Here is a 9,974-nt window from a genome sequence, read left to right on the forward strand (position 1 = left end):
AGTTGAAGACGCCTCTAATACAAGAGGTGGTTGCCCTGAAGACATGGCTGATTCCTCCAGCCCCACCATCATGCAGCTTCTTGACTTCCTGGAGAGCCTTACATGCAAGCAGAAAAGTCTAAGGATAAAGAAATGTGGATATTTGAGAAAATACCAAATAAAACCAAAAAAAAAAGAAAAAAATAATAATAAATAAAAAAGAAGAAATGTGGATATTCCACACATTTTTAAAAGAACTAGAGGGGTGAAGAGGACCAGCTGTCCCACTAGGCCCAGGACTGCTCTGGTTTTAACACTAAATGTCCCACATCCTGATTACCCTTAGTCCCAGGCAAATCAGGCCAATTGGTCATCTAATTGGAGGTTATCAAAGGAAGTGGGTTTTAATATCTCCTTCCCTTTCCTGTTACTTTGAGACCATGGGGTGCTATTAACTTGATTTTGTTTCTTCAAAAAAGCCAGAAATTGAGCTAATAGGTTTTACTCGTATTTGGCACTTGAATTAGACTATATACAGTCTGCATGTTTACTTTATTTTCCGTTATATAATGGCACCAAATATCACGATGATTTTTTAAAATGTCTTTGGTAGTGGGTTACTAGGTGTTGAAATGCTTTAATATATTTATGAAAAGATTTGTACAAATAATTTTATCCTCCATATGACATTTAGAAAAGTTTAGTCTGGCTAGGCGCAGTGGCTCATTCATGTAATCCCAGCACTTTGGGAGGCTAAGACAGGTTTATCTCCTGAGGTTAGGAATTCGAGACCATCCTGGCCAACATGGTGAAATCCTGTCTCTACTAAAAATACAAAAATTGGCCAGATGCAGTGGCTCACGCCTGTAATCCCAGCACTTTGGGAGGCCGAGGCAGGCGGATCACGAGGTCAAGAGATTGAGACCATCCTGGCCTACATGGTGAAAGCTCCTCTCTACTAAAAATACAAAAATTAGCTGGGTGTGGTGGCGCGTGCCTGTAATCCCAGCTACTCAAGAGGCTGAGGTGAAAGAATCACTTGAACCCGGGAGTTGGAGGTATTAATCTTTTAAGATAATCTTAAATCCTTAAGCATCTAATGTGCACATAGCATTGATCTTATTTATAATCAGGAGAAATTTTAGAGCCTCAATTTTAAATCTAGTATATTTCCCAGTATACCTAGATATGTTTACTTTTGGGCTATGAGTGGTTAAGGCAAATGTGAGCTGTATCCGGAGAAGAGAAAGAATAAAGAGGTTTGTCACTGTGAGGAAAGTGTTTATTACTTGTCTTTGTCCCTAAAGCAGAGCGATCTTTAGACCCCACAGTGGTTTGACCACTACCAAGTCTCTTCGGTTATTCCAACGTTGTGGGATATTAGGAAATAAAACCAATGTTATTTCACCAACATAATGAAATTATGATCCAGCATGTTTTCATGGGGTTACAGGAAGGTAGCACCCATCTCAGAAAACCACCAGGAACAGGTAACAGTCTCCAATAGCAGCTTTCTAAGTCCACAGGGCCATTCTCTCTTGGTTTCCACATCCATGCCTTTGCTCCAGCAATTGCTTTGGCCTACTATGTTTGCTTGGTTTCTCAGTACTGAAAGTCTGCTTTTCTTTCTTTTTTTTTTTTTAATTGTCAGGGATTTTATTGATTTTACAAAGGATGATGTAATTTCACTGACACTAGAGTGTAAGAAATATAACAGCAAAAAGATACTGCCTCCCATCTCCCTCAACCCCAAGAACTTTCAGTAAAGGAATTTTAGTCTAAACCTTTCCTTTTCTTCTTTTCTCTTCTCTTTTCTTTTTTTTGAAACAGAGTCTTACTCTGTTGCCCAGGCTGGAGTACAGTGGTGCAATCTTGGTGTATTGCAACCTCCGCCTCCCAGGTTGAAGTGATTCTCCTGCCTCAGCCTCCCAAATAGCTGAGACTACAGGTGCACACCACCATGCCCAGCTAATTTTTGTATAGATAGATAGATAGATAGATAGATAGATATTTTTGAGATGGAGTCTTGCTCTGTCACTAGACTGGAGTGCGGTGGTGTGATCTCAGCTCACTGAAGCCTCTGCCTCCTGGATTCAAGCGATTCTCCTGGGACTACAGGCGAGTCATACCAGACTTAAAATTGAGGCTCTAAAATTTCTCCTGATTATAAATAAGATCAATGCAATTATCCAATTGTTTCAGCACTGTTTGTTTAAAAGGTTGTTCTTTCATAGCATTAGGAGAAATATCTAATGTAGATGATATTTATGGGTACAGCAAAAACCATGGCACATGTATACGTAACAAACCTGCACATTCTGCACATGTATCCCAAAACTTAAAGTATAATAATAAAATAAAAAGACACACAAACAAAACAAAACAAAAAAAGATTGTTCTTTCTACATTCAGTCATCTTGGCCAGCTTATGAAAATTAATCAGTCATAAATATAAGGGCTTACTTTTGATCTCTCAATCTTATTCCATTATCTGTATGCCTATTCTTATGCCAGTCCTATCCTGTCTTAATGTGGTGTTAGTAATAAGTTTGGAAATCAAGAAATGTGAGTCCTGCAACTTTGTTTTGGTAGTTCTGAGTCCCTTGAATTTCCATATGTATTTTAAGATTAGTTTGTTAGTTTCTGCAAGAAAGCCAGCTGGGGATTATGATACGGATTGTGCTAATACTACACATCAATTGGCAAGTATTGCCGTTTTAGTAATATTAAGTCTTCTGATCCATGAACATGGGATAGATTTGTTTTTTGTGCATGAGATGGAGTCTTACTCTGTTGCCCAAGCTGGAGTGCAGTGGTGTGATCGTGGCTCACTGCAACCTCTGCCTCCTGGGTTCAAGTGATTCTCCTGCCTCAGCCTCCTGAGTAGGTGAGATTATAGGCATGCACCACCACGGTCAGCTAATTTTTTTTCTTTTTGACAGAGTCTCTCTCTGTTGCCTGGCTGGGGTGCAGTGGGGCAATATCAGCTCACTGCAACCTCCACCTCCTGAATTCAAGTGATTCTTCTGGCTCGGCCTCCCGAGTAGCTGGGATTAAAGGCTCCTGCCACCATGCCCAGCTAATTTTAGTAGAAATGGAGTTTCACCATGTTGGCCAGGTTGGTCTCAGACCCCTGACCTGAGGTGATCTGCCCACCTTGGCCTCCCAAAGTGCTGGGATTACAGGCATGAGACACTGTACCAGCCTTATTTATTTTTTTAACTTAACAGCAATTCATCCTTTATGTAAACTTTTTAAAATATGTTGGGAATTCTTCCCTCATCTTCTATTTGTTGGGAGAGATTTTAAAATAATTGGTATTAGCTCTTTTTAAAATGTTTAATAAAATTCGCCAGTGGCTCTCTCTTTTTTCTGCTCTGTCCATGTAAGACGTGCCTGCTTCTCCTTGGCCTTCTACCATGATTATAAGTTTCCTGAGGCCTCCCCAGCCATACTTCCTTATAGTCTGTGAAATTATGAGCTTTTCTTTATAAATTTAAAAAAAAAAATCTCCGGGCACAGTGGCTCACTCCTGTAATCCCAGCACTTTGAGAGGTTGAGGCGGGTGGATCACCTGAAGACAGGAGTTCAAGACCAGCCTGGCCAACTTGGTGAAACCCCTACTCTACTAAAAATACAAAAATTGACTGGGCATGGTGGTGGGTACTGTAATCCTAGCTACTCAGGAGGCTGAGGCAGGAGAATTGCTTGAATCGGGAGGCGGAGGTTGCAGTGAGCCAAGATCACGCCACTGCACTCCAGCCTGGGCAACAAGAGCGAAACTCCATCTCAAAAAAAAAAATTAATTAATTAAAATAAATCACCAGTGAAGCCATCTGTTCCTGGACTTTTCTGTGTAGGAAATTTTAAAATTACTAATTTATTATCTTTTCTTGTTATAGGTCTATTTATAATTTGTATTTCTTCTTGAATCAGTTTCAGAAGTTTGTGAATTTCTAGGAATTTATCCATTTAATATACATCATCTAATTTGTTGGCATACAGTTGTTTATAATTTTCCTTCATAATCCATTTGATTTCTGTAGTCAGTAGTGATATCACCTCCCTTCTCTTTTCCATTAATCTAGATTAAGGTGTGCCAATTTTGTTGACCTTCCTAAATCAAATTGTTTTCTTATTGTTATAAACCTGGTATTTGATGTTCATTTTTCATTTCCCCCAATCTGTGGTTTATGCTTTCATTTTCATTCTCTTTCTAAACATTTGTGGAGATGGGATCTTGCTGTGTTGCCCAGGCTTGCATGCAGTAGCTATTTGCAGGGACCTCACTACAACCATGAACTCTGGGCTCAAGAAATCCTCCTTTCTCAGCCTGCCTAGCAGCTGGGAGTCATTGGGACTAGGGTGAGCACCACTGCCCTGGTTCTTTGATTTCATTTTTTTAAAATTGTCTTTTGAAGAGAGAAAGAGTTACGAATTTTGCTGAAGTCCAGTGTATCAATCCCTTTATGGTTTGTGCTTTTTGTGTCCTATCAGAAAAATCTTTGCCTAATCCAAGGCACTAAAATTTTTCACTTGTTGAAAGATTATTTTTTCCCCCATTGATTTGCCTTTGGACTTCCATCAAAAATTGCCACAGGGCTCAGTGGCTGTCACCAGTAACCCTAACACTTTGGGAGGCTGAGGCAGCAGGATTGATTGAGCCCAGGAGTTCCAGGCCAGTCTGGGCAATGTGGTGAAACCTCATCTCTACACAAAATTTAAAAATTAGGCAGGTGTACTGGCAGGCTACTTGGAAGCTGAGGTGGGAGGATCACCTGAGCCTAGGGAGATTGAGGCTGCAGTGAGCAAAGAGCATGCCATGGCACTCCAGCATGGGTGACAGAGCAAGATCCTGTCTCAAAATAAAAAAAATGACCCATCAACTACTGTCAGGTTCAGGTGGAAAAAAAAAAAAAACTTTAAAAAGAAAACGTTTTTTAAAATGTGCCCATATGTATGGATTTCTTTTTTCTTTTCTTTTTTCTTTCTGTTTTTTTTTAAACAGGGTCTTGCTCTGTTGCCCAGTGGTATGGAGTCCAGTGGCATGATCTTGGTTCACTGCAATCTCCACTCCCTGGGTTCAAGCAATTCTCATGCCTCAGCCTCCTCAGTAGCTGGGATTACAGATGTGCACCACCATGCTTAATTTCTTTTCTTTTTTGTCTTTTGTCTTTTTTTTTTTTTTTTTTTTTGAGACAGAGTCTCACTCTGTCACCAGGCTAGAGTGCAATGGCCCAATCTCGGCTCACTGCAACCTCTGCCTCCCGGGTTCAAGTGATTTTCCTGCCTCAGCCTCCTGTGTAGCTGGGACTATAGGCGCATGCCACCATGCCCAGCTAATTTTTGTATTTTTAGTAAAGACAGTGTTTCACTATGTTGGCCAGGATGGTCTCGATCTCCTGACCTTGTGATCCACCCACTTCAGCCTCCCAAAGTGCTGGGATTACAGGCGTGAGCCACCGCACCTGGTCGCTGGTTTCTTTATCCATTCATTCATTCACTCATTCATTCATTCATTCAGGAGACGGAGTCTTGCTCTGTCCCCAGGCTGGAGTGTAGTTGTGCAATCTTGGTTCACCGACACCTCCGCCTCCTGGGTTCAAGCAATTCTCTTGCCTCAGCCTCCTGAGTAGCTGGGATTACAGGTGCCTGCCACCATGCTCAGCTATTTTTTGTATTTTTAGTAGAGATGGGGTTTCACTAAGTTGGCCAGGATGGTCTCAATCTCGACCTTGTGATCCACCCGCCTCAGCCTCCCAAAGTGCTGGGATTACAGACGTGAGCCACCGCGCCCAGCCTTTGTCTTTTTTTTAACATGGTGTCTCACTCTGTCGCCCAGGCTGGAGTGCAGTCGTGCGATCTCAGCTCACTGCAGCCTCGGCTTCCTGGATGTAAGTGATCCTCCCACCTCAGTCTCCTGAGTAGCTGGGATTACAGGCACATGCCACAACACCCAGCTAATTTTTGTTGGTTTTTCTTTTCTTTTTTTTTTTTTTTTTTTTTTGAGATGGAGTCTCGCTCTGTTGTCCAGGTTGTAATGCAGTGGCATAAACCACTGGCGTAATTTATATATTTTTTGTACAGACAGGGTTTCACTAGCTACTCTGGAGGCTGAGGTGGGAGGATCACTTGAGCCCAGGAGGTTGAGGCTGCAGTGAGCTATGATGGCACCACTGCATTCCAGCCTGGGTGACACAGCAAGAGCCTGTCTCAAAAAAAAAAAAAAAAAAGTCTACTAAATGTTACATTTGCATACAATTTATCTTTGGGAATTTATTCAACAGATAAACTTGCTCATAGCATAACTGCATATGCATTAGGCAGCACAATTTAGTGGGCGAAAGCCTGCCTAAGATAGAACCCTGAAGCTAATACCTTTTAGCTATAATCTTGGATAAGTCACTTAACTCATCTGTGCCTTGGTTCCATTACCTGTAATGGAAATAACAATAATACCTACCACAGAGAGTGGTCATGTGGTTAAAGAATTCACTTTTGAAATGTGTTTAGAAGTTTGTGGCATAGTAATATTAGGTCTTTATTATTCTTGCATCATTGTAATAGTAAAAAGCTGGAAACAACCTAAATGTCCATCAGTAAAGGACTGATTAAATCAAACGTGTCCTTTCTTTTTTCTTGAGACAAGCTCTAGTTGTCGCCCAGGATAGAGTGCAGTGGCTCAATCACAGCTCACTGCAGCCTCAACCTCCCCAGGCTCAGGTGATCCTCCTGCCTCAGCCTCCTGAGTAGCCAGGACTACAGGCACATGCCACGATGCCTGGCTATTATTTTTTATTTTTATTTATTTATTTTTGAGACAGCATCTCACTCTGTTGCCCAAGCTGGAGTGCAGTGGTGTGATCTGAGCTCACTGCAAGCTCTGCTGCCTGGGTTCAAGCAATTCTCCTGCCTCAGCCTCCCTAGTAGCTGGGATTACAGGTATGCACCACCATGCCCGGCTAATTTTTGTATTTTTAGTAGAGACAAGGTTTCACCATGTTGGCCAAGCTGGTCTCGAACTCCTAACTTCAAGTGATCCACCTGCCTTGGCCTCCCAAAATACTGGGATTATTGGCAGGAGTCACTGTGCCCAGCCTCTTTTTTCTTTTAAAATAGAGACAAGGTCTCACTATGTTGCCCAGGCTGGTCTTGAATTCAGAGCTCAAGTGCTCCTCCCACTTTGGCCTTCGAAAGTGCTGGGATTATAGATGTGAGCCACTGTGCCCAGACTATTTAAAAAAAAATTTTTTTTTTAGGAACAGGGTTTCGCCATGTTGGCCAATTGGTCTCAAACTCCTGGGGTCAAGCCATCCGCCTGCTTCAGCCTCCCAGAGTGCTAGGATTACAGGTGTGAGCCACAGTGCCTGGGTACTTGGCATATCATTAATGGCATTAAAAAAAAAATTTTTTTTCAGGCCGGGCGCGGTGGCTCACACCTGTAATCCCAGCACTTTGGGAGGCCGAGGCGGGTGGATCACGAGGTCAAGAGATCGAGACCATCCTGGTCAACATGGTGAAACCCCGTCTCTACTAAAAATATAAAAAATTAGCTGGGCATGGTGGTGCATGCCTGTAATCCCAGCTACTCAGGAGGCTGAGGCAGGAGAATTGCCTGAACCCTAGAGGCAGAGGTTGCGGTGAGCCGAGATCGCGCCATTGCACTCCAGCCTGGGCAACAAGAGCGAAACTCCGTCTCCAAAAAAAAAAAAATTTTTTTGGAGACGGAGTTTCGCTCTTGTTGCCCAGGCTGGAGTGCAATGGCGCGATCTCGGCTCATTGCAACCTCCCAGGTTCAAGCAATTCTCCTGCCTTAGCCTCCCAAGTAGCTGAGATTACAGGCACCTGCCACCATACCCGGCTAATTTTTGTATTTTAGTATAGATGGGGTTTCACCATGTTGGTAAGGCTGGTCTCCAACTCCTGACCTCAGGTAATCCACACATCTCAGCCTCCCAAAGTGTTGTGATTACAGGCATGAGCCAGCCTTATTAATGGCATTTTATGCAAACATTAAAAAGATGAGGCTGGGCACAGTGGCTCACGCCTGTAATCCCAGCACTTTGGGAGGCCAAGGCAGGCAGATCACCTGAGTCAGGAGTTCGAGACCAGTCTGACCAACATGAAGAAACCCAGTCTCTACTAAAAATACAAAATTAGATGGGTGTGGTGGCACATGCCTGTAATCCTAGCTACTTGGGAGGCTGAGGTAGAAGAATCGCTTGAACCTGGGAGGCGGAGGTTGTGGTGAGCCAAGATCGTGCCATTATACTTCAGCCTGGGCAACAGGAGCGAAACTCCATCTTAAAAAAAAAAAAAAGATGAGGGATCCAAAGAAGATAGATAAACCATTAGGCCCATGAAAAGATGCTCAGCATCATTAATCATTAGAGAAATGTAAATCAAAACCAAAAATGTGATATGACTACTCACCCAATAGTATGGTTATAATAAAAAAGATGGGAGCAGGCGGTCATGGTGTTCTTGATGATAGAGGACCTACTTGACCCATAAGTAGAAGGTGTTGCTGCTTTGTAAGCAGGTGCTGCAGCACCTCAAGCCACGGTACATCCAGAGACAAATAATGGTACTTTGCTTGTTTGATGAGAGCCCAGTTTTAAAGCATAGGAAAGAACAGGATATAATGGAGGCTACCCCACTGCTGAGGGAGGCAGAGGAATTCTGGTACCGTCAGCATTCACAGCCCTTCTTTTCCCTGACTTTCTGGGAGTACTTCCTATGAGAGATATGAGTGCTATGCTACAAGTCTCTGGAGTGGTGCTTAGATGACTGGCACCCTTCTGAGAAGGCAGTTTATCCTGATGACTTTGCCAAGAGAGAGCAGTGGAAGAAACTGCAGAAGGAAAGCTGGGAGTGAGAGGTTAAACAAACAGCTGCAGGAGGAAATCCCACCTGGTGGTCTAGGACTGAAGCTTTGCACCCTGTGGTGATTTATTGTGACCAGACCCTGGGAGTGGCCCATGTAGAGAGAAAGAGAGACCTCACCCCCGTCATGCCTGCAAGTGAAGTTAGTTCAAACATTTACCCTAATAAAAATCGCTGAAATGGTAAAAATCAACAGATAGACTAACGAGTGTTGGCAAGAATGTGAAGAAACTGAGTCCCTAATATGTTGGTGGTGGGAACATAAAATGCTGCAACCACTTTGAAAAGCCATTTGGCATTTCCTCAAAAAGTTAAAACGCAGTTGTTCTACGACCCAGCAATTCCCCTCCCAAGTATATGCCTAAGAAAACTGAAGACATACATCCATACAGAATCTTGTATGTGAATGCTCATAGTATGCTACTATTATGTATTCTGCTTCACAGTACCCAAAGTGGATACAACCTAATTGTGCAAGTGATGGAAAACATAAGCAAAATGTGGTATAACCATATAATGGAATATTATTCAACCATAAAAGGAACAAGATATTGGTACGTGCTACAACTTGGATGAACTTTGAAAACACTATGCTAAGTGAAAGAAACTGGACACAAAAGGCCACATATTGCATAATCCCATTGATATGAAATATCCAGAATACACAAATCCATAGAGACAGAAAGTAGACTAGTGACTGCAAGGGGATGAGGAGGAGAGAACAGAGAGTGACTGCTGAAGGGTATAAGATTTCCCTTTAGCATCACTGCTTCCCTCACAGTGGTGACAGTTACATGACCTGGTTAATAAGCTAAAAACCAATGGATTGTAAATTTTATTTATGTTTATTTTTAGAGTCTGAGGTCTCGCTATATTGCCCAGGCTGGTCTTGAACTCCTGTCTCAAGCCATTCTCCACCTAGGCCTCACCAGCTGCTGGGATTACAGGCATAAGCCACTATACCTGGTTCTAATTATACACTTTAAAATGGTAAATTTTATCATATGATATGTATATCTCAACTAAAAAAAAGAAGAGGGAGGTCTGTACTGAGATGATACACATGATGATATATAAGATATACTAAGAGGATGAAATACATTAAGTGA

This window comes from Aotus nancymaae, unplaced genomic scaffold (assembly GCF_030222135.1).
Source record: "Aotus nancymaae isolate 86718 unplaced genomic scaffold, 86718_ANA_hifiasm-v0.15.2.pri h1tg000014l, whole genome shotgun sequence".
In the NCBI taxonomy this organism is placed as follows: domain Eukaryota; kingdom Metazoa; phylum Chordata; class Mammalia; order Primates; family Aotidae; genus Aotus; species Aotus nancymaae.